General features: G+C 38.2%; 1 protein-coding gene across 3 annotated transcripts in view; it reads right to left on the reverse strand.

The window, feature by feature from the left end:
* The window catches only part of NHEJ1 (non-homologous end joining factor 1), a 108,744-nt gene that overhangs the window by 23,549 nt on the left and 58,401 nt on the right, over window positions 1-26,794 (reverse strand). The window lies entirely within an intron of this gene.

The raw sequence follows: 26,794 nt of genomic DNA on the forward strand, positions 1-26,794 counted from the left end.
CAACCCCAGATGGAGCATCAAACAGCAAGAATCTTGCTACCCTTTTCTAGTGATCACACCAAGAAAAATTTAAGAATCGCCTTAGAGCTCTGCATCCAAGGTTAGCAAAAACTGTTCTGTTTTCTCCTTGAGAAGTACATAAGATTTTCTTTCTTTCTTTCCAAACACAGGTCTGAGGTTCTTTGGGACTTGGAGCATTTTAAAAAAAAACATTACCAGACCTCCTCTGGAGGAATAGATTCAACTGTTGCCCCCCCCAACCCCCCACCCCCACCCGTTCGGTTTTGACACAGCTGTGATATTTGCTAAATTATCTTGGGCAAGTCAGTCAGGTGTTTCTCATGACAATGATGCGTAGGCATTTTGCAATAAACTTACATCAATCAAGCCTTATGGGACAAGAGCTGGTTCCTTAATAAGTCACTTAAAAATTCAACTCACTATAGACACGTTAGGAGGACCGCTGTGTGAATCTCTAGAATCTAATCAGACTCCGAAGCATCCGGAGTTTGGTATCATTTTCTCAGACCATGGTAGTCCTCCACTTACAACCATTTGTTTTAGAGACTGTTTGAAGTTACAACAGCACTGAAAGAGCATTGAGGACTTATGACCGGTCCTCAATTTATGACCAATGCAGCAATCCCATGGTCACTTGATCAAAATAAGGGCACTTGGCAACCACCATGCATTTACAACAGTTGCAGCTTCCTTGGGGTCATCGTTTGTGACCTTCCCAGCCAGCTTCCAACAAGGAAAGTCAATGGGGGAAGCTGGATTCCTTTAACAACCATGGCAAAAAAGGTCATGACATTGGGTGTGACTCACTTAACAACTGCTTTGCTTAGCAAAAATATTCTGGTCCCAATTGTGTTTGTAAGGACTACTTGTAAGACTATTAGGTTAAGGGCATATGCTTTTGTGAACTATAATTGACTTCAACAGATGCATGGAAAAGCTAAATTGGTGCAGGATTTAAATTGGAATGGAGTGGGAAAGAGAAAACAACAGGACGGTTGTGCAGATGCAACTTACACGAGAGACAGATTACAAGTATGTTACCAGTTGACAAGAATACTGTGTTAAAAGCCCACTGTATACGTCGAGACCTCCTGAAATGGCCTGAAGTCTTTTAGGTATGTAAATTCTGAATTCCATTGCTTAGTTTTGCTGGCAAAATGTCTTTTTCCCCTGAAACAGTTAACTGAGAATCTTAACCCTGGGAGCTTAAAATGTTCTGATATTATTTTACTCCTATTTTCAGTCCTGATGTCACACTTGTACCCATTTATTGTTTTACCCAAAGTTTGTTCCGTTTGCCCTATGTAGAATCCAGAAAGCTAATGCTAGTAGATGATGACACCAAGCATATAAAGGAGCCTCTAGTTTTGTGTGTGAAGTTGTGGGGCCTGTGATGATACTATTGGCATAAATCTTGGAGCAAAATAGATACCTGGGTTTGTTGCAGGATCGGGTTCCTGTGTTAGCATCATTGTTCTGTTATTGCTTGTGAAAATTTGCTTCAAGCTGGGGACAACACAGCCAAAAGTTATACAAAATGTTTCTAATGTCTGCACTTCAAAAATATATTATAAGCTCTCAATAATATATTTTCTATAATCATCTGGAAGGAATCAGTCCAGTAGACTAAATGAACATTCTTTTGTTACTACAAAGATCCAGTAGTTCTCACTGTGTTCTTCAACCTGCCACTTTTTTGACAATTTAAATAATAGTTCTGTGATATCTGAACCATGAAACTATTACCGTAAGTAAAATATGGTATAAAGCAGACATGTCAAACTCGCGATGTCACGTGACATCACGTAACGTATCGGGACGATTTTTGCCATTGCCGGCAATGGGATGGGCGCAGCTTTTGCATGATGCATCCGGCCCGTAGACCGGCAGTTTGACATCCCTGGTATAAAGCAATCATGATTTGGGACTATGCCTTGATAAGAATGCAAGGAACCGTATTTTTAAACCTTTAAATTAATATTAATGACAAAGTGACTTTTTCTCTCATAATCCTAAAGTATAAAAATTTCAGAAATTTTGAAAGATGCTTCCTCTAGAAATCTTAACAAAGATCCAGTCTTGAAGCCTGCACTTTCTCTCAATCTTACTGTCACAATTTTACATCTATTTTTTCTTATTTTTTATTTGTAAATTTTTAATATTTAGAACAATTAGAATTAGAGTAGTACACCATAAGAAGGAAAAAGAAAAAAAATGTTAACTTTAAAACCATTATTTATTTGCAGCCAGCCATCTTATTTCTGACACCTATGTGTTTTATATTTCCTTGAGACAATTACAATCATCTTTGCCAGTCATTAAGTAACCACATTCCATTCTTCTATAGCACTGTTAGAAAGGCAGAGAGGGGGGCCCACTCCCAATTCCGCCATTTTTTCCTGAAACTGGGTGACATTCATTCCATCCTTCTGAACTGTTCATTTTGAATTAGAATATTAGTTTTCTAACGCATGTCCTTATTAACTCATACAATGCCAGAAATCAGACCTTCACACTAAGGTGCTGATTATGAGCATATTGCCAGATCAGACAGCAATTTGCCTGGGGTCAGAAATACTGCTATTGTTAGGCCTCCTGCCATCTGTCCATCTCATTGGCAACAAGGGAGCTTATGGTGCTGGAATGGTAAGACTTTGCTTCCAAGTCCAATTCAAGGTAGGTTATCCCCTTTAAAGCCCTTCATGGCATGCAACCATGCTACCTGTTTTGCCCCAATGGGATTGGCCAGCCCCATTCACTCTGGCAGAAGGGATATGTTGGGGACTCTATCAATCAAAGAACTTTGGTTTGGTTGGTGGGATCCTGGAGAAGAGCCTTTTCTGCAGTGGTCCCTAACCCCTGGAACATCGTGCTACCCACTTTGTCTTCTGAAAGGGCCTCAAAACCCGGCTCTCCCATTGGCTTGAGGTCCCGATAGGCATGTTCCAACTAGAGGCGGCTAGTGAAGAAAAACCCACCTCCATTTCGCTCCTGCATTGGTTCCTATCTTTATCCAATCTCTGTTAATGTTGGTAATGTTTTTATATTTTTGTTTTTATTCTGTTGTAAGCCACCCAGAGACGCTTGACAGTGAGATGGGCAGCATATAAATTTAATTAATTAACCACTAAAAAGCTGGATCAAAGCAGTCTTGAAATTTAAATGGGGTCACTTCCAAATACACATAGGAGGATTCTTTCTTCCAGCTGTTCGGTATTACTGGTATTCTCTAAAACAGTTAAAGCCAAAACAGCCACCATAGAAAGGGACTGTAAAGTATCAGGTTACCTCTTCCTAAAATCAACTGCTGCTTGGATTTGTAGACATGTCCATTTTAAGCTGTTTTTTTTATAAATCCAGGTCTTTAAAGCAGAGGTCGCCAAACTTTTGGGCACTAGGGACCGGTTCCGTGATGAGAGGTTTTTCCGCGGACTGTGTGCTGCCTGCATCCCACGGATGGGGCTTTGCTTGTTTGTGGGGATCGGTTGCTGGCATGCAGCAGCCGGTACCGGTCCACGGACCAGGGATTGGGGACCCTTACTCTAAAGCACAAAACTTCCATTCGCGATGCTTTGTCACACAGATCAATACATCCTGAAATATCTGATTTCCAGCAAGAATCTCTTTTGTTAGTACTTGCCATCATTCTATCCATTTCACACCACCAGTTAAGTAAATGCAAGTGCAATTGCTCAAAACAGGAAGACTAAATGTTGCTATATGCAATTGGTCCTTCCTAATGTTTGCTATATTGCCACTCTTTCAAATGAAATATCTCTGGATATTGATAGTACATGACTGGAGGCTAATCGTGAGAGAAAGAATCTCTAGAATTCAAAATTTAAAAACTGTCGTGATGGTTGGGGGAAGATTATATGCCATCAGATCCATGCAGACTCTTAGCAACTATATAGATTTTATCCATCGTGATCTGCCCTCAACCTTTTAGGCTTTTCTATGGGACATTCACTGCTATTGGTATTGAGCCCATCTATCTTACCACTGGTCATCCTCTTCTCTTTCCTTCCACCTTTCCCAGCATTATAGACTTCCCAAGAAAATTAAATGTTTATATGTGTCCAAAATATGATACTTTGAGCCTCGTATGAAAACTCTGGATTGATTTGTTCTGTGATTCACTTCTTTGTTTTCCTGGCTGACCATGACATTCTCAGGAGTCTTTTCCAATGGCAAAGGTAAAAAGAGTCAATGAATGAATGAACCTTTATTATCAAAGTACAACATGTATACAGTGAGATTGGCTGACCCTCCCTTTGTGCCCCCCCCCACAACTCACAGTGACAACAAAAACACCATCTTGTTACACCATGTGAGCTAATTGCACAACACACCGGCCTCGCAAGTCAATCATACACAGAGTTATTTCCCGTTCAGGAACCTGACAGCCCATGGATACAAGCTGGATATTCCCCCTATATTGCTTTTCAAAGTCCAACTTTTGCTTCCATTGATTATAACAAGGAAAATCATTATCTGCATGATACTGGTTGTACTAAGAACAGGTATCTCACATATTTGATTACCTGTTCAAAGGACTTCATCGTTATCCTACCAAGTGGTAGTCTTTGGTCTATTATTTTGACTGCTGGATCCTTACTGCTTCTGGTTGATCTTAAAAGGAAGAAGCTGTCTACCATTTCATTATCTTCAATTTTACTTCTAAGACTGGTATATTGTACCTGTTGTCCTTAGTTTGGTCTTTATATTTTAGGTTAATCCCATTTTTTGTCACTGTGCTCCTTAATTTGAACTAGTAAATCATTTGCATTTTTAGCTAATAAGAGTTCTGCCATCAGCATAGCACAAGCTTCAAAGTTGTTTTTTTCACTTTTAAAACCACACTTTCTCTAATCCAATCTCTCTCAATATATCTGATATTGAGAGAGATTGGATTAGAGAAAAAGTGTGGTTTTAAAAGTGAAAGAAAAAACATTGTAGCTTGGCCATACTATATATTCAGTATATAGCTTGAATAAATAAGAAGAGAGTATATAGCCTTGTTTCACTCCTTTGCTGGCCTGGAGATAGTCTGTTTTGCCATGTTCCATTCAGACTGTGGTTTCCTGTCCTCTGCAAGGTTTTGCACGAGGACAGTTACATGTTCTGTGATTCCCATTTTCCTAAGGACATTCCACAGTTTGACATGGTAAACACAACCAAAGTAAAGTTGACTACAATGAAGTATCTATTGATTTCCTTTTGGTATTATTGGCTTTCTGAATTATTTAGTTTGCATCAGAAATAGAATAGAATATCTTTATTGTCATTGTGTAACTCACAATGAAGGGACGTGGTGGCTCAGTGGGTTAGGACGCTGAGCTTGTCGATCAGATGGTCGGCAGTTTGGCGGGTCGAATCCCGAGTGCCGCATAACAGAGTGAGCACCTGTTACTCGTCCCAGGTTCTGCCAACCTAGCAGTTCGAAAGCACATAAAAATGCAAGTAGAAAAACAGGGACCACTACGGTGGGAAGGTAACAGCGTTCTGTGCGCCTTTGGCATCTAGTCATGCCGGCCACATGACCACGGAGACGTCCTCGGACAAGCGCTGGCTCTTCGGCTTTGAAACAGAGATGAGCACTGGCCCCTAGAGTCGGAAACGACTAGCACACATGTGCGGGGGAACCTTTACCTTTACCTAACTCACAATGAAATTAAGTGCTATCCACACTACACTCCATACGAGCAAAAACAACAAATAAGAACATATATTATATACACACATCCTTCATATTCTATTCATCATTCTATTCAAGGTGCTGGTGATGACCTATAAAGCCCTAAATGGCTTGGGTCTGGGATATCTGAGGGAACACCTGCTGCCAGCATCACGTTCCCTTCGTCCAGTGCGCTCACACAGGGAGGGTCTTCTCAGGGTGCCGCCGGTAAAAGATTGCCGCTGGATAACACCCAGGGGGAGGGCCTTCTCTGTGGGTGCGCCTGCCCTCTGGAACCAGCTGCTCGCGGAGCTTAGGACTGCCCCCGACCTTTGCTCATTTCGCCGGGACCTGAAGACCTGGCTCTTTGAGTTTTCTGGCCCAGGCTGAGAATTTTAATTGGGGTTTTTATTTTTTAGGGATTAGATTTAATCTTTTTAATTGTTTTTAACGTTTGTATCGATCTTTGTTTTAAATACCCTGTAAACTGCCCTGAGTCCTTCGGGAAAGGGCGGTATATAAATCCAATAAAATAAATAAATAAATAAATAAATCATTGCGCTGCCTCTAATATTGCACTTCAATGTTGCACTATACAGTAGCATTTAACAGCTCTGGGATAAAATTTTATTGTCTTTGTTTTTATTATCCTGTACCATCTGCCAGTTGGTAAAAGAATGTCCTGGATGAGATGAGTCTTTAAGAATGTTTTGAGCTTTCCTAAGACAGCGGGAACTGAACAGTTCGTCCAGGGCGGCGGGGAGGAGAGGGCAGCCAATAATCCTCTGGGTGATGGTAATGACCCTCTGGAGCGCTTTCCTACGTAATAATGTCTCACGTTCCATAGCCTTTTCTGTCTTGAGCATCTAGTACTTCACTTTCCATACAGGGCTCTAATCTGCATTGGATGACCCTAAGCAATATTTTGCTAGCAAGTGAGATTAAGGATATTGTGCAGTGGTTTACACACTTTGTCAAGTCTCCTTTCTTTGGCTTTGGAATACAGACTGACCCTTCCAGTCTGTTGGCCACTGTATGTTCTCAGATTTTCTGGCAGATGGGAAGCAGAGATTTTTTTTTTAAATCCAGCCTTAAGGATTTCAGAAACCTTGCTAGTTATACCATATTTAAATATACCACTTAATTTTTGGAGCAATTTTAACATGGAACTTTCTATACTTTCTGGATATATCCCCAGTATTCCAATTCATTAATAATTGCCTGGTAATCCATCTCAGCTGTAAAGGAGAAAAAACTTGCTTATCTCCTGTTGGGGATTTTCTTCTGTCATTTACAACATACCATAATTTCACTTGTCCTTTACTTCTGCTTTTCATTAGATGGGCTTCACAAGGAAAAAAACCAAACCCTTTACTTTCATGATTTTTTTCTCAATGGATAAAACTTAAATCTTAAAATACAACGACAGTGTTCTAGTTCATATACAGTACATCTCAGATGAAATTATCTTTTTTTTATTAAATAGTTTTACAAAAACAAAATTTTACAATATATCCCCAAATCCCTCCCACCCCAAACCCGCCCACTTCCCCCCCCCCCACTTCCCAGAGCTAAATACAGGATTATAGTTACAATAATCATATTCTAAATAAAAAATATGCATAATATACAATTAACCAAATTCGTAATGTGCTTTAACTCCCCTTTAACATAACTACAAACAAAGTACCAATAACAATATCCCACTAAAATCTACTCATAAGCTAAATGGAACTTTTTAGTCCCATATTTGTTCTGAATATAATTTATCCATCTCCTCCAAACTGAAATATATCTTTCCTGTGAATGATCTTTCAAATAAGCAGAAATCTTAGACATTTCTGCAAGATTCGAAACTTTAAACACCCATTCTTCTATAGTGGGCAAACTATCCTTCTTCCAATATTGTCCCACCAGTATCTTTTTTGTTTTCAACGCAAAACAATGTGCACATATCAGCATGGGGTATCTCACCATTAATGCTTTATTTTTGAAAGCAAATGAACTAGTTGATTTTTATTTTTATCTTATTTTGTTTTCTTCCCTGCTGTATGTGCACCTTGTTTCTCACTTGCCTTCCTTATCATTTCTACTCAGTGTTCTGTCTGTTCAAGAACAAAACCCATTTATTGCACACAAACGGCTAAATGTTAACTACATCCAGGTATCGGTGGGGAAGATTCCTACCTCTAACTCTATTAAGCATCTATATGTTGATGCAGAAAATACGTAATAAAGTAATCTGACTGGTAAAAATTGCTTCAGGTTTTATCAGTTAAGCCCAAGCTAAAGATGTAATATTGAAGTGAAGCAATAAATGCATTGGGTTCTAACTCTGGCAATCTACTAATTCTTCTTTTTGACTCTTCTTTTAGAGCATGGATGACAATTCACGGTAGGCTCCAGATTTAGGGATACATTCTTCTGTTTTCTCAGTTCCTATTGAAAATCACAGTGTCCTGATCTGCCCTCCCACCTCCATGAGATAACAAATGGAAGCAAATCTTTTAATTGTAGAACATTTCTTTTGTGCGCAGAATTATTTCCGCTTCGGTTTTTGGCAGCTCAAGTTCACAAGATATCCTTGAGGACCCAATCGCAAAAACAAACAAACAAAAATCTACTGCTTATGGTTCCGCACAATGCAGATTCCTACGTTCATAGGGAAATACACACGTGCAATGCAGCCAGGCCATTGTGAAGTACTGGAGAGAGGCCCAAAGTACCCTACTTGCAACAAACTGATAGCAGAGCAGAGGATTGTAGTCTGCTTTTCACCCCTGGTCTAAAGAAAGAGCCATTCATGCATGGTACTATGCCACGCAGAGCCTACAAAGCCACTAAAAATGGAGGGGAGCGCATATAGAGGGTGGGGAAGACAGAGAGTGGGTTATTCCATGCTGGATAAGGAGAGAAAGCAAAAGGTAAATAAGTGCCTGGTGAGGAAGCAGTGGAAAGAAAAAACACTGCAGAGCAGTTGGTGGAATCTGTCCCGTCTGAGCCAGGAGAGACACCTTTGATCCTGCTACCCACCATGAGTCATTCTGGAAACCACACAGTGTGAACGAGAGCCAAAGAAAAGCTCCCAGCAGCCTAGAGAGGAGAGCACCAGAGCAACTCTCCATATTTCTCCGAGGACAGCACAGGAAAGACAGCATTAGCCACCCCTAGGAATTCCCATCCACTTTATTGACAGTTGCCAGAGAGTGAAAAAAAGTTATTGATCACTGCTTCCAAAGGTAGCGTTGTGCAACATCCTATTGACTATGCCAGCTATGCCAAACAGAATTAGATAGGGCTTTAGTCTCATTTGTTTTTTCTAGTAGCCCAATCTAGGATTTTCCCCGGAAGTTGCACATGCAAATTAGCTATCACGCTGAAGAGATTTTTAGACTCCTTATCTATGATGCAAGCATTGCGAGCAAATATCAGAGGTCAAAAACCACTTATATAATATGTATGTCAAGAGCCATTACAGGTAATGTCACAAGATCCCAGAACAGGGATCTTTCCTGCATTAAGGTGGAACTCTGCACTTCCCACTTGTTTTGATCTGAGGTAGTAGACCACACGTGGTCTGGTATGTATATATATCTTACCATAAAGAAGAGTATTTGAAGAAAAAGCTGCTCAAATTTCCCAGCTCCAAAAGACACCACAAAACATAGCCTTTGAAATGCATTCTTTTAATTTTTCTTAACTAGCTGCAAAAATTAATCAATAGGACAAGGGTATAATTTGGCACAAGCGGGGTCTGAAACACTGCTATCGTGCATTTCTTGCAATTTCTCATTTACTGCCCAAGTCCAGAAAAGTTCTGTCGACAAGGAACACGGGAGTAATGTTATATCATGTGTTCTTTTCAGCCGCACAGCGTGAGCCTTGACTAGTGTCATAGAAATCTAAGAAGCCGACAGCGACCAGAAGCCACAAGGATTGGCCAAGCAACAGCCAGTACACCTTTTGTCAGGGTTAAGCAAGACAACGCAGACAGAAAATGCAGAGGATTGCAGCAAAATCAACCCAGATTATGGGCTTATGAAGGAATCTAGGTGCATTTGGAAATAAAGTGGGTACGGTTGCCAGGCAAGGAGGTAGGGATGAAGGCTATGTGGTTCTGAATAAAGGTCAGGCACTCTCTCTCTCTCTTTATCAGTGCCAGATAGGCCTACGAGCAGCACAGGAAAGAGAAAGCATGAAGGAACAGCATCCCATCTTGAGAATGTGGTGGGTGCCCAGATAAGTCTCCACTGAGTCAAGAGCTTCAGCCACCACCACAAAAGCAGGGAGGGACAACAAGACTTAATCACAAGTAGATGTCTGCCTGCAAGTTTCTTGAGATAGTCCTTACTTTCTGCTTCCAAGGATTCTTCCCCGGAGGCATTTGATCTAGAAATCTGTATACCAAATTTTCCCAGAGGAACAATCTATCCATCCATCCAGGACTGAACTGGACACCTTTGGAAAACTGTTAAAAGTGAAATGTTATCCAAAGCACCTGGCAGCCCCTATTTGGGAGAGGGCTCATTCATGTGGATGACTGCCTGGAGAATGGCACTGAACAGGCTTTTGATTCCCAGCTACTGGACCGGTGAGGCATTATGCAAGCAATACCCGATCATCTGCCTGGTCTCTTGCATTTTGGTTTAATATTTTGAAAAGAAATGGTAGGTCAAGAGTTGCACCACTGTCTCACTCACCAATCTGAGAGCCACTAGGTCTCTCTGCCTCCACTTCCCCATTTAGTTTAGGCTCCCAAACACCTGCTGCTCTATCTCCCCTAATCTGGATTCTGTTAGCCGGTATGGCCTTTTCTGTTTGCAGCAGGCAGCATGACACTTCCCAGGCTAAACAAACATAAAACAGGACAAGAAAGGTGATGTAAAAAAAGCCCGAATGAAAGTGTAAGTTGAGCAGATCCCTGTGATGCCAACAACTTTTTAAAATAACCACATGAAAAAGAAGCTGATTCCCCTGTTGGTGCACTAGAAAAATATCTGACAAGCACAAAATGCTTCAAATTGTTTCCTGTGGGGATCTCCTTAACGAGGGATCCATCTTAAAGAAATGTTTCTTAGTTTACATTTCTAGAGATTTTTCTCCTGAAAAAAATCAGGATTACTTTGTGGCCAGAAACAACAGTTGGCTTTGATTTATAATTCTGTTTCAAGTCACTGTCCCCAATCAGAAAAGATTCTATTACAAGACCTTTTCAGTGTTGCTTATGCTCAACACATTTTGTAACGAAAATAAGGCCACCAAGCAATACCGACAATGCTGCCCAAATACAAAAAGGGACACATGGAAAATCTACAGAAGACAAAAAGTCAGATGCAGATTGATTGAACTGCAGTCTCCACACTGTAAAATGGCATCTCCAGAAAATATATTTTTCAAATCTGAAGTCTTGCTTTGACTTACCTCCAGTCAAAAAATAAGGTGGCATAAGGTGTTGGACAATGTCAACTCAGTGAACAACTGTATGGAAGGAGATTTACAAGCAAGACACCGGCTCCACGGTGGAGTTATTTGCCAGCCAGGAACTAGGAATTTGGAAGCCTGATCCTGATTACTACTATACTGTTCTCCAAGATTGACCCCTTGTCTTCTCCTGTCTCATAGGCTCTGTCATTGAACAATGACCTGAATTATTTAGCTGTTGAAATAAATCATCTAAAAGGTGATATGGTGCCTCAGAGTAGAACCACTCCTCAAATGCAACTTCTTTCCCCCAAGATGGCAAAGTTTAATTTATGAAACTAAAAAAAAAGTAATTGCAATCACCAGGGTGGCACCAACTCTAGTCTTCATCAGGTTTGTTGAAGTTTGTTCCCAAAGAGAAGGCAACTGGCTCCCCCTGGTGGGAACCACCACAATTAATGCAATTAAAAAGACACCCTTGATCAGGAGGCCCAAATCAAGCTACTATAAGGTATTTAGAAAATGTTGCTCTCTTTAGGCCTGGCACAGTTGAAAAGCCATCCTCATCGATCACCGAGAATGACATGGGAATTTTAGAAGTGTTCAGATAGGTGGGGAAATCAAGCCGTGAAAGGGTACCTGTATGTGTTTTCAGGAAATAAGTTGTCCCAAATCTCCAAAGTGTTCTCCAAATTCCAAATGTTAATCAACGTTTGTGAGAAATGGTGATAGGAATAAACGCATGGTTTCCCAAAGCCTCTGGCAGCTGGGATGCAGATCTTTCAGGGACAGACAGGGGTGTAGGAGGCAAGTGAAAGGTTGTTGTGGGGATCGTACCAACAAGGCTGAGTGAAGCAATGTTACCTGCTTGGTGATAGTGAGAAGACTTCAGACAACCTACAGGGGTGCCTTTCCTCACCTGCACTAAACATTCCCTTTAGAAAGAAGAAACACAACAAAGTGGAAAAAACAGAAAGTGAAAAAATCCTTGGCATTTAGAGCCTAAAAATATCAGTGGCCTGGTGGTTAGCTGGGAGGTGACAGCCCTCTGAATTTGTCAAGCAAAGGCTTTCACGGCTTTCCACGTGCCGCAGTTGGAATGCCAAATATACAGTCAAGCCCCTACCCATCAAAGCCGTCTGGCTGGAGTCAGTCCTGGGCAGCAGGCACTGTGGGTTTGGCTGACGGAGGCGCTGAGAGCATTTCATAAGGATGGATGCTGAAGGAAGAGACACACACACACACACACACACACACAAACGCACTCACACAATCTTAATTGTGGCCTCTAAGGTCACGTGGTAGGGAGGTCATGGACTGGACACAAGATACCTGCCCTTCCAGGAGGGATCCTGGTCTGCTCCAAGCTTTCTTTCTTATCACCTCATGTTGTGCACTAGGGTGGGGATGTTTGGTTTGGCAGGGGGCCAACCAGTCAGAACTAAAAACTGCCTCGGCCAACAAAGCCAGCAGCAGCTGGGTCCAGGGAAAAATGAGGAAGTGACACTTCAGGAGAAGCCTGGCAGCGGAAGAGGGAGGGTTAGCTCCAGGCTGAGTGGTGCTTGGAAGAATAGATGCTAGAGCCCTCTCCTTCACAAAACGTAGACAAACAGACAGTTTTCAGAGCACACACATAGACGTGCTATTGATACTGCACGAGCTGATATGGCCACGGGATAAAAGGGCAGCCAATAAAAAATGAGTAAGCCACGTATTCTGAATTTTTATAAATCCAAGCTATAAAACAGCGCCACTTTAAAACAAACACCCTTAAGCATCCTAGAACCGATGATGGTAGTTTTCACTAAACCAGGCTCTGTATTTCTGATCTCACTTATCTCCAGAAGAATCTCAGTCTTCCTCCATGAAAAATAAAACAGAGAACTCTCACCAATTTCTGTCTTCTTGTCTAGTACTATCCTAGCATCTTATTAGACTGAGTCTTCTCAACCTGGAGAGGAGTATCCAATCTATCAACAGACAATAGCTCTGGCCTGTATCTGGAAGCCTTCGTCTCACTTCAATCACTTTTTATACTCTCGATTACTACCGGTCACTTACCCCTCTCTTACAACTCCATAATTCTGTACGTGTTTTTCTTAATCCACTGACTACTTCTCCAAAGACTGTAATGCAAAAATGGACTGTCGATCGATTCTCCAGTGACTCCAGAGATGGATTTTTCAAAGACATCCACGTTCACTGTCTTCCTTCCCATGAAGCAGATGAGTTGGCCTTGGTATCAATCACTGGAAATTAAACACACTAAAAATAGAGTTGTTCTTTCAGCACTCACTCTTATTTTGGGGAAGAGTGCCCCTATTTTATAATGGGAAGGCCTCTCAGTCTCCAGTGCCAATTTTCCTCAAATTCCTGGGGTGGTTTTCCCTTTCCTTTCCTGCCAGACAGTGATGCAGTCCCTGAAGAAGTATTATGGCAGCCACTAAATCGTAGCCATAATCCCAATCTGACAGCACTCAAGACTGTGCAATGGGGAGGGCCACAACAGATCAGTGCACCAAACAAACAGAGCACCATGCTACTGTGAAATTGCATGTTACATGCCTGTCCCCAGCAGAGGGATGATCTTGTCAAGGTTACAGGCAGCAGTAATCTCTGGCACTGGGCAGAGGTGCCCTGGCTCTGGGTTCATCGGCAGGTGAGCGGACATATAAGGCTCAGGTTTCAAAAGATGCTCAAACACCTGCCACTAATAAAACACTCATGGTCATGGGAACTCTCTTGGGCAAAGAAAGAATAATTCTTCACTGAGCAAAAAGGGGTGAAGAGGATATATTACCTATTGTAAAGTACCATCAAACAATCCCTGATTTACATTTTGCGGTATCACAATATCCTAATATATAGGTTATGGCAATATCAAAGTTTTAGGACTATAATATATTTGTAGAACGAAGTGTGTGACCTCTGAGCTAAATTGCCGAAGAAAAGCCACTTCAGTTGCACTCCTTAAATGTATCATCATTTCTGTGGTAGTTGCTAAGAGCTAAGTGTTTTATAATTCCTACAAGTGAATGAGTTCATTTGTAGGAATCATAATCATCACTTGTTGATTAAACTACAGATGAGCCAAATGAGGCTGAGAAGTAGCACTTTAGTTATAGTATTATCACCTTCAGAGCTGACACACGCATTCAAATTCTCTGAGCTCAAAGTCAAAACCAGCTCACACATCTTGGTTCTCAATGAAGCCCTCATTCATTCATTCATTCATTCAGTCAGTCAGTCAGTCATTCAGTCATATGAATATGCCTGGCTTTAACTAATATACACCTATGAATGAAATGCACCTTCCAAATGGTTAGGACTCTTTCAAGAAAATATAATAGTCTTTTGGCAGGCCCAAGATGCAGGAAACATTGTAAGATAGCAGGTATACGTTGACAAAATATGTACAGGGAATATAACAAGAATTTCCTATACAGAACTTTTTTCATATTGGAGAATTGGTAGGTGCACAATTACAGAGGCACACATATTTGCATGTAGACTAAGGAAGCTACCAGTAATGGCAGGGAAATACTATAAGCCATTAATATATTTCACAGACTTCCCTGGTGATTGTTGGTCCCTTACTGGTTCAATTAAACATTTGGAGATCTGTTTGGCATTTATTTTATTTACAGATAGTCTTTGATTTACATTTAGTGGCCATTCAAAGTTACAACAGCATTGGGAAATGTGACTTGACCGTTTCACAGTTACAACCTTTGCAGCATCCCCATGCTCATAGGATCAAAATTCAAACGCTTGGCAACTGATTCATATTCATGACGGTTGCAGTGTCCCAGGGTCACGTGATCACCTTTTGCCACCTTCTGACAAACAAAGTCAATGGGGAATTCACTTAACAACCAGGTTACTAACTTACCAACTGCAGTGAATCACTTAACAACTGTGGCAAGAAAGGTCGTAAAATGGGGCAAAACTCACTGAACAAATGTCTCACTTAACAACAGAAATGTTGGGCTCAATTTGTGATTGTAAGTCGAGGAATGCCTGTATTTATTTATCTGTTTGTATCCCACCTTCATTATTTGTACAAATAATTCAAGGGGCAAAACATAGCCAACACATCTACCTCGGCCTGTTTTCCCCACAACAACAACAACAACCCTGCGAAGTGAGTTGGGCTGAGAGAGAGTCACTGGCCCAAGGTCACCCAGCCCACTTTTATGGCTAAGATGGGGATCAGAGCTCAGGGCTTCCCGCTTTCTAGCCTGGTACCTGAACCACTACTAGACCAAGCTGGCTCTCTCACTGGAATGCTCCATTGGAATGCTAAGAGCACTGCTCTTAGCATTCCATTCCCAGTCTCAATGGGGTTTGCTTAGTAATCAAGATGATGACAGAACCCTGAACATTTTGCTGGTAACCTAGTCCTGCTGCCAAGCATGCCTTTCCAGCCACTTCTCCAAAGAAATTCTTCAAAAACAGATCAGCAAAATTACACTGATGCAAAAGATTCCCCAGCACAGTTCCATAGCTCAGTGCTACCACGATTATTAGCCCTAAGGATTCTTTAATTATTTACTATTGTTTATTGGTAGGCACAATGCAAACATAGCAAAGATCAAGGATTCACACTCCAAAGGAAATATAGAGTCATAAAATGCACTTGGGTATAGAAGCTTGTTTGTACAACCAACAGTCCTTTATATTTTTAACATCAAAGGCAAACACACCTTCTCCTATAGAAGAACAACCTTCCACTTCAACTGAACTAAAAAGCGCTAAATAGTTTTAAAGAATGTTTCCATTACATAAAATCAGCTTTAGTGAAGGTGTTAAAAACACTTCTAGAGTTCAACATATTCTGCTGGATCTCTTTGTTCACACTATTCAATATTTCTTGCATTTGAAATTAAACATATGCAGCTCTCGTGATATTTTCTGTGATTGTACATTAAGATAAAACAAGCTTTGTGTTTGGAGGAATGGCAGAAAGGTATTAATAAATTTGTTTGGGCAGGGAAAAGACCAAGAGTTAAATTTAAGATAATGCAAGATGTACGTGAAAGAGGTGGTCTTAAAATGCCCAATTTTAAATTATATTATGAGGCTGCTGCTTTATCATCAATTAGTGATTGGTTTAATTTAATACAAGGGAGATTATTGAATATTGAGGGTTATGATTTGTTATTTGGTTGGCATGCATATTTATTGTATGATAAGGTGGATAATGTTTTTAAGACACATACAGTATATTAAGGTATGCTCTGTTGCGAGTTTGGAAAAAATATCGACATAAGTTAAATTATAAAATACCAATTTGGGCAATACCTAAACATGCAATAGAAAATATAAATGTGGGATTTAAACATGATGTGATTACATACAAAGAAATTCTTAGGATAGAAAGGAATGTATGGCAATTAAAGCCATATAATATTTTAAAAGAAGGAAAGATAGTACAAACTTGGTTCCAGTATGGGCAGTTACAAGCAAGATGGAAAGAAGATCAGAAAGTTGGTATTTCGATAACTGATGGAAATTTGGCAAAACAAATTAGAGATCAAGGTCAAGCACATATAAGAAGGATATATAATGCACTGATAGAAATTGACTCAGAAACGGAACTTGTTAAAGATTGTATGATAAAGTGGGCCCAGAACTTTCAGGAGGTTATAACAATGGATACTTGGGAAAAGATATGGGTCAGAAATGTAAAATTTAGGTAAAGGTAAAGGTTCCCCCGCACATGCGTGCTAGTCGTTTCCGACTCTAGGGGCCGGTGCTCATCTCCGTTTCAAAGCCGAAGAGCCAGTGTTTGTCCGAGGACGTCTCCGTGGTCATGTGGCCGGCATGACTAGACGCCAAAGGCGCACGGAACGCTGTTACCTTCCCACCGTAGTGGTCCCTATTTTTCTACTTGCATTTTTACGTGCTTTCGAACTGCTAGGTGGGCAGAAGCTGGGACGAGTAACAGGCGCTCACTCTGTTACGCGGCACTCGGGATTTGATCCACCAAACTGCCGACCTTCTGATCGACAAGCTCAGTGTCCTAACCCACTGAGCCACCGCGTCCCAGTAAAATTTACACAGGCTCAAAATTTAAGAGATAATTTTTATAAAATGTTTTATAGATGGCATTTAGATCCTAAAAAATTAGCAAGTATGTATCCGAACTGCCAGCCCAAATGTTGGAGGTGTGGTTGTGAGGATGCAACGTATTATCATATATGGTGGACTTGTAAAAAAGTTAAAGCTTTTTGGATTAAAGTTTGGTGGAATACGCAAAAGATATTTAAGGAAAAGATAAGGTTTTCTACACAGTTATTTCTGTCGGGTATTATTACAGATTGTACTGTCATAGATACTAAATTGATGTTGAATTTAATTATGGCAGCAAGACTTTTAGTAGCGCAATATTGGAAGGAGGAACTGCCTACTATAGAAGAGTGGACTTTGAAAGTTTCAAACCTGGCGGAAATGGCAAAGATTTCAGCATATCTGAAAGAACAATCGCAACAGAGATATATTGTGGAATGGAGAAGATGGATCGAATATATTCAGAATAAATATGGGACTAAAAAGTTTCATTTAGTATTTGAATAAGTATTAGTTTTACATGATGTATTATCAGTTATTCATTATTGGTTAGTAATTTAGTTATGCTTAAGGGGAGTTAAAGCGCAATAGAATTTAATGTTTTTTTTAGTTAGGTAGCATATTTTAGCTTAAGTTTGTAAAGTTAATACCCTGTATTCAGCTCTGGGAAGTTGGGGGGGAGGGTTAGGGAGGGCAAGGGTGAGGGTGAGGGAGGGAGTTTATGTTATTAAAAATGTATTTTAAAACTTTTCAATAAAAAAAACAAGCTTTGTGTTAATAAGATCGGACTGATCAAATGGGTGCTTCTTGGCCAAACAGAGGTTCATACTCTGATGCATGGAAATCTACTTTGCACTTTTAATCTATTTGATCAAGTAGCACAACATTATCTCTTCTCTGACTGGCAGAAGATCTCCAGGGTTGTAAAACTAGGTCTCCCATCAACTGCTACGGTAGTAGATCCTTGGGTAACTGGAGTCTGAAGGCAAAGTGTGTGCCTGCACCATCACTGAGCAATGATCTCTCCCTCATAACTAAGGCCACCAGAACAGTGCAAATTGTTAAGAAGACTAATAAAACAGAATACAGTAATGAAGAAGAGATTAATCTCCTAGGAGGCGTATACCAAAAATACTTAATGAAAAATGTTCAGTATTCCTCCTCCTCATCTTCAAGTTTAGGTAAAGCTTTCTTTTTCTTAGTAGACAGACGAACACTGCTGCAGAATGAGAACATCTTCTGAAATATGTTGGACATTTTTAAAATTAAATTTCTCTTTCAAGCTTCCTTGGAGAAGCATCTCTTTTTTCATTACTGGATACATTCTGAAAACACATGATTTTCAGAAATGGGAATTGATATATAGACTTTATTAAAGAACAGTGGAAAGAAACGTATAATACCACTGAAACAAGGCTATATGCAAAACAAATACTGAAATATGGATATCAAAAGCCAATCTATATCTTACCTTCAGACTTTTATATCAACTAACAAGGCAGGTTGAAAGATTGATAAGCATACATTACTGAAGAGCAGATATTTGAAATTAATGTAACTGTAACCTCAGTACTAGCTATAACATGTGGTGCTTTACCTTTCTGATGGCATCCTAACCTCTCTTTAGCAAATCATTCCTTTTCAGGATTATGTAAGAACATGAACTAAACTTGCCACATAAAGGAAAAGAACCTAGAACCAGGCATTCTTCTGCAGCAAGATCTCTAAGAAAATCTCTCATCCCCAATTCTTGGGTATGGAATCTTCATGTCATTGGACAATATTTGAAAACCACTATAAATATTTAAAACCTGAAGATATATCCAAAATATCATCTCTTGCATAATGCAAGACCATAATATGTCACTGTTTCGTTTATAAATAAAACCCAAAGCTAATTCAGAAGACACAATTTTGGGCAAAGGCCAGAGAGACCTGATCTGAAATTCACAAAAATTGACAAAGGTTATTTTATTATAAATCTCATTTATTCTGCCTAACCCATTTCACAAGGCTGGTGTACAGTGTGACATATACTGCCCTGGGCTTTGTGGAGAAAAGTCAGTAAATATAACCCTGACTGCAGCAATACACTCCACTTTCCTTTGCATGCTCTGCTAAACTAAACTAAACACTATTACTTCTAAGGTACAATTGACTCTGGACACACTCCAATAAGCTTCTTATATAAACACAAATGGTTGCACGCAGTTAGCATGATTTTTAAAAATTTCTTCTCTTTTCATTGTTGCCGTTGTTGAACTTTGTTCTTTCCTATCATGTCATAAATAGCTCTGGAGACCTCTGCAGCTTCTGAAATAATTTACAAGGCAGCAAGTAAGGGATTGATGCTAACAAGATAAAAGTCATATTTAGGACACACCCAATTTTTCAGACTCTGTCCTATATTTAGAAAAACATTTATATATACATTTTGGTATACTTCGGGGAGAAAATTTTTTGGAAGGGAATGCTTAAAAATTGACAGTGAAGAAACTCTGAATGTAAGAATCACAATATATGATAGTCCCAAGTTAACCCTGGCTGTTCTAGAAAAAAATGATTAAGGTTTAATCTGGTTACCACTTCCAATGGAAGGCCATCACCACTGGAAATTGTTTGTAAACTTTTCTTCTAGAGATCATCTTCAATCCTTCCCACATAAATATTCTAAAGTATCCTAATCCTTCTGAAACATTTGCTATATTGCAGCAGGAATTTGGGTTGTCTAAAAGTGCTCAATGGCAATCTATTTGGTTAAGCTTATTTTGACTCTACAGTTCGGACAAGATGTGTTAACTGTCAAAATCTCCCAAATTATCACTAGAAAGAATTTTGGAAGATCCCAAAGCTATATTTTTTTATAAACAATACTGTACTACTGATACATATTGGTAATATGCAATAAATTTTGAACAGAGTTGAGCTATTCAGTTTTAGCAAATCAAATTATGTTAAATATATATCTTAACATGCAATTTAATTAAAAACATTTTTGTGTTTATTGGACATGCCTGAGGATGTTTAGCTATCAACTTCATGATGTTGGAAGTGCAGTTTGTCAAACTAGGTTAACATACACATGTTGGACTTGTTGCCTCATTTTGATTTAATAGTTGTAGATCTGTTAATATTGGGATGGAAATAGAAATAAACTTTAAAGGGGTATATGTTATATTGAGGTATATGATGAAAAATTTTAAAAAATAAGTTGAGAAAATTTGGATTTACTGTACAAGGAGCGTAGTCAAACATACTGTTTTATTTGACAGCAAGAAACTGATATATATATATATATATATATATATATATATATATATATATATATATATATATATATATATATATATATATATATATATATATATATATATATATATATATATATATGAATAATTTTAAATCCAAAATTGAAAATATGTGCTTACTTTTTAACCCATAAATGTTTGTCACTGCATTAAAGAGATTGACCAATATCATTCTGCATGGTTAATATTTAACCTACTGCTTAAAAAAATAATTTATGTTCATATATTTTAACTTACTTTCCTTTGTCTTTTAAAGTTTTTCTTGTTGTTTTATTTTTATCTGTTGTGTTATGTTGTTTTAAACTCTTTTTTTAAATTAAGGCAATAAACATACTGGGAAGTTAAAACAACCTTGGAAGAACCTGCTTCCATTGAGCTTGCAAGAAAAACTCATCAAATTCAAACTGAAGGAGAAAATTACCTTTGAATATAGGAAAGAAAGAAATGTTCTCTAGAAATGAACTGAAAGGGCCGCTCCTAAAGGCAACATTCCAATCATTCAATTGACCAAGCTGCTATTCAAATTGTTCCCAGTAATACTGTACTGTCTATATATGAATGTGATCCAAGGTATAAATACTACGCTACAGAACAGAGAAAGACTGCAAACACTTCAGAGGGCAGATTAAGTATTCTCTACAAATGAAGATGTTGACCTGATACTAAGAAGAACAAAGAGAAACACATGTCCTCTTATATTGTGAAAGGATCTCCTAAATACCAAAACGGAATCCAAAAACAACATGCCCAGTTCTTATCTGATCTTTTGCTATGTATCAAAACTGCTAACACATAATCTTCCTAGCCCAGAAGCTTCAAGAACTGCCATTAGGACTGTGGAAAGCACTCAAAAGAGAATTTTTACAAAGCATGCAAATGAGAGTGAAGTACCTCTACTTCAAGCGTTAAAATACCTTTCCTTGAAGCTTTAAAGCAGCTGCTTCCTTTGGAAAGCTTATGTAATTGCTTCAAAGTCTACCCTCATCTGTTTAAGCATCTGTGCATTACAGCAGATATGCAAGCCTTCCTTTTTTTATAATATTTTATTAATTTTCTATTATTACTATTCATTAGTACTTAATGAACAATGTGTTGTCTGGGATGATTTGTTTTGCTTAGTAATACAAGTTAAGTATAAATGGGATATAAATGGAATTAAAAAAAAAATAAGTTCTTACTCTCTATCCCGTTTTTCCAGCCATTGATAAAATAAGTTCCGTGTTTGAAAATATTCTGTATCCTCTTTTTCTTTAATCCTCAATGTAAGTCTATCCATTTTTTCTTAATTATCTCTTCATCCAATGGTGTTTCTTCATTTTTCCAGTGCTGAGCAAATACAATCCTCGCTGTGATTAATACATGTAATGTTAAATATGCACTTTGTTTATCAAATTTTTCTGGAATTATACCGAATAAAAAAAGTTCAGGTTTAAAGTCTACTTGTTTCCCTAACATCTTTTCTAATCAAGTATGTACTTTTGTTCAAAGGTTTTTTTTGCTTTAACACACGTCCACCACAGGTGATAATATGTACCAGGATTTCGATTACATTTCCAACATTTACTAGACATATTTTTAAACATTTTTGCTAATCTGACAGGCGGTAGGTGCCATCTATAAAACATTTTATATAGGTTTTCTTTATACGAAATTGCCATTGTCAATTTATAGTTTCTTTCCCAAAGATTTTGTCATTTCTCTAATTCTATATTGTGTCCAAACTTTTTCACCCATATTATCATTGTTTCTTTCACTTCTTCATCTTCCATTTCAAATTCAATAAAAAGTTATACAATTTCTTAATCAGTTTTGCATCAGAGGTCAATAACACCTGATCAAACATTGTCTGATCTTTATATATTTCAACATTTTTATTATCCCTCGATTGCATTTGCAGTTGAGGCCAACATAAGTCAATACCCTGATCTTCTAACTCTTGTTTAGATTTTAATTTCCCATCTGTATTCAGAATATCAGGATTTTCTCAAATTTAACTAAGTTTGGGTGTACAAATTCTTCCATCATTGATAGCCATCCTGGGATTTTCGTATAGATTTTTGATTTTATTTTTTCCCATACAGATAATAATGTGTTTCTTATGTACTGGTTTTCGAAGTATCTATGGGTTTTATTCTTTTCATGCCATAGAAATGTGTGCCATCCAAGTTGCAAGTCATGTTCTTCTAAATATAACAAATCTTTTATTTCTAAGATTTATTCATTCTTTTAACCATGTTAGAGCACATGCTTGATAGTATAAGACCCAATCCAGTAGTCCAAATCCTCCATTTTCTTTAGCTTCTTGTAGCATTTCAGTTTAATTCTGGCTTTCCTTCCTTGCCAAATAAATTTCGAGATCAGTGTATTCAGATCATCAAAAAAAAAATCTCTATTTTTATAGGTACTGTTTGGAATAGAAAAAGGAATTTTGGCAAAATATTCATTTTCACGGTAGCTATTCTTCCTAACACAGATAGTTGTAAGTTTTTCCATTTTTCCAAATCTAATTTTGTTTGATTTAGTAATTTTATATAATTATCTTTTATCGCTGCACATCTTGCTGTTAAATATATTCCCAAATACGTAACTTTCTTAACTATTTGGAAGTCTATTTTTTGACAGTTGTTTTTTTAGCTTATCTATAAGGTTTTTATAACTTTGGTTTTTTCTTCGTTTATTTTCAATCCTGCTATTTCTCCAAATTCTTCTATCCATTTCAATAGTTTAAAAGTTGTCTCCAGCAGTTCTTCTAAAATGAATACCAGGTGAATCTGTAAACGCCTGTAGTTTATAGTTTTCATTTTTTATCTCCATTTCTTTAATTTCTGGATCTTGTCTGATATTTCTGTTGAGAACTTCCAAAGTAAGCATAAATAGCAGTGGGATAGTGGACATCCTTGTCTTGTGCCTTTCTTTATATTAAAATTCTCTATATAGTCCCCACTGACAATTACTTTTCGGTTTGTTTATCATATATTGTCTTAATGGTCTTTATAAACTTGTTGTATCACAAAGATCACGTGAAGTATTAATATCACTTTACAATGCCTTGGTAAGGCCACACTTGGAATACTGCATCCAGTTTTGGTCACCACGATGTAAAAAAGATGTTGAGACTCTAGAAAGAGTACAGAGAAGAGCAACAAAGATGATTAGGGGACTGGAGACTAAAACATATAAGGAACGGCTGCTGGAATTGGGTATGTCTAGTTTAATGAAGATAAGGGCGAGGGGGGACATGATAGCAGTGTTCCAATATCTCAGGGGCTGCCACAAAGAGGAGGGAGTCAACCTATTCTCCAAAGTGCCCAAAGGCAGGACAAGAAGCAATGGATGGAAAGAAAAGCAACCTAGAACTAAGGAGAAACTTCCTGACAGTTAGAACAATTAACCAGTGGAACAACCTGCCTCCAGAAGCTGTGAATGCTCCAACACTGGACGTTTTTAAGAAGAGACTGGACAGCCATTTGTCCGAAATGGTATAGGGCAGACACGTCAAACACAAGGCCCAGGGGCCAGATCTGGCCCGCAAAGTGGTTTTATGTGGCCCGCGAAGCCATCCTGGAAACAGTGAGGGAACGACCTCCACTGCCTTGGCCCTGGCCCAGAGACCCTCCTTCTGCCAGAGACCCTCAGATCTGTCCCACTCCTGCCCAGGCCCCCATAGGCACCCTTGATGCAAACGATGTAGAGCTGGTCATGCCCACCCAGTAGGCCATACACACTCTAGCCACGCCCACCCAGTAGGCCACGCCCACCCTGTCCATACCCACCTGGCCCCCTGATGGCAACCGCAATGCTGATGCGGCCCTCAATGAATTTGAGTTTGACACCCCTGGTATAGGGTTTCCTGCCTGAGCAGGGGGTTGGACTAGATGATCTCCAAGGTCCCTTCCAACTTTATTATTATTATTATTATTATTATTATTATTATTATTATTATTATTATTATTATTATTATTATTATTATTATTATTATTATTATTATTATTTGCCAATTTACATTGTCAAAAACTTTTTGAGTGTCTAAGAAAATTAGTGCCATTTGTTTTCCTGGGTGCATTTCATAGTATTCCAATGTATCTAAAATAATTCTTAAGTTGTTTTTTATTTGTCTTTTTAATAAAAATCCATTTGATCTGGATGAATAAATTCAATCAAAAATCTTTTCAGTCTCTCTGCTATTATTGAAGCAAAGATTTTGTAATCCAAATTTAATAATGATATTGGTCTATACTTTTTTATCTGTCAAATCAGAGTCCTTTTTTGGTATTAAAGTAATATTTGCTTCTGTCCATGTGTAATTTAGCCTCTAATAATACCTCATTGCAAACTTCTTTCATTGGTGAGCTTAATGTATCTTGTAAACATTTATAGAACTGTGTGGTTAGCCTGTCCAGTCGTGGGGTTTTATCATTTTTTTATTTTTTTATAGTTTCCATCAGTTCCATCATGGTCATTTTTTCATTTAACATATTTTTAAAGTTCTCTAGAATTTTTGGTAGATTAGCATTTTCCATATATTGTACTATTTTTTTCCTGAGAGATTTCTTCTGAATCATATAGTTTTTCATAAATTCTTTAACTATTTTTTATTGTAAATTGCCCTTCTCATCTTGCAATTTATTTATCAATTTCTTCTCTCTTTCTTTTTCCAGTTTATAAGCCAGCCATCTTCCCGGCTTATTTGCATTTTCAAAAAAGTTTGTTTTGCCCTTTTAATTTTTTGAGCCAATTCCTCTGATTCTATTAAGTTTACTTTATGTTTTATTGTCTCCATTTGTCTTTTCACAGTTTTCTTTTGTGGATATATTTGTAATTCTCCCTTCAGTTTCTTAAATTCTTCCCTTAATATTGTACATTGTTGTTGTTGTTTTTCTTTGTTCTTTTTAGCCATGTATGTTATAGTTAGTTCTCTAAAATATGCTTTGGCTGTATCCCATACATTCTGGATTGAGGTCTTTTTATTTTCTTTAAAAAAAATTCCATGTCCTTTATTGCTACTTCTACAAATTGTTTCTCTTTTATCAGGGAATGATTCAATGTCCATCTTAATGTCTTTACCCCTCTCCAAGCCAGCTTTATCGGATTGTGGTGCACCCAAATATTGGGTTCTATCTCAATCTCATGTATATTAGTTCTTAATTCAGGAGACATCCATATCATATCAGTTCTGGACCAAGATTTGTGTCTATTCGAATAGAATGTATACTGGGGTTTTTTTGGATTTATTTCTCTCCAAGTATCCTGTATGCAGATTTCTTCTGTCATTTTAAAGAACGCCTTAGGGAGTGTCTTTCTTCCCTTTTTTCTATTATAATGTTTCTATAGTTTAGTTTTCGGTCTACAGTTGCATTAAAATCTCCTATTAGGCAAATGTTTTGGTATTCCATTTCCAATATTTTCCTGTGTAGTTTTTGATAGAATTCTTCTTGTTTATTATTTGGTGGATATATTGCTACCATCAATATCTGTTTTTGATTTATCATTATTTCTACCATTAAAATTCTTCCTTCTTCATCTGAGTAGACCGGTTTGGAATCCAATGTCTCTTTAATGTGTAAGGCTACTCTTCTTTTCTTTTGATGTGTTGATGTAAAATAGGAGTTTTCCAATCTTCGGACATTCCAAAAAAATTATGTTTTTTTTATATGTGTTTCGTGGAGGCAAATTATATCCATTTTTAACTTTTGGAATCGTGTGAAGGTTTTTTTCCTTTTTGACGGGGAGTTTAATCCATTTATATTCATTGAAAGAATTCCACTTTCCTTCTCCATCTAATTTACTTATATTTACGTTTTATTTTCCTAGTGGTCCTTTTCTGTCTCTGTTCTCTTGCCACTCCCTCTCCTTCTTGATCTGTATTTTCTTCTTCTTTGCTTTGTAGAGCTGCCTCTTCTGTTACTAGCTCTTTCTGTTTTTTATATTCCTATCCGCTTGCGTTTCTTGTGTTTTTTCTTCAAAGAAGATTGCGTGTCTCTCATAAAATTCTGTTGCCTTAAAGATGGAGTCCAATCTATATCTTTTGGAGTTCTAGTTAATTAAGATCCCCTCCAGGACCAGCCATCTGAAATTCACTCTTTTTTCATTTAATTTTGTAGTCAGGAATTGGTATTGTTTTGGGGAGTCTCTTATCCTCCTAGAGATCTGTTTCAGGACCACAATTTCTTTTTGTCTATATATCAGTGGTTCATCCCTCACTCTTTTCAGTATTTCATCCCTTATTGTTTTTTCACAAATCTAACATGCATCTCCCTGGCCACTCTGTGTCTCCTTGCATAGCGTGAGTTGATTC

Source organism: Vipera berus (assembly GCF_964194415.1).
Source record: "Vipera berus genome assembly, chromosome: 1".
In the NCBI taxonomy this organism is placed as follows: Eukaryota; Metazoa; Chordata; class Lepidosauria; order Squamata; family Viperidae; genus Vipera; species Vipera berus.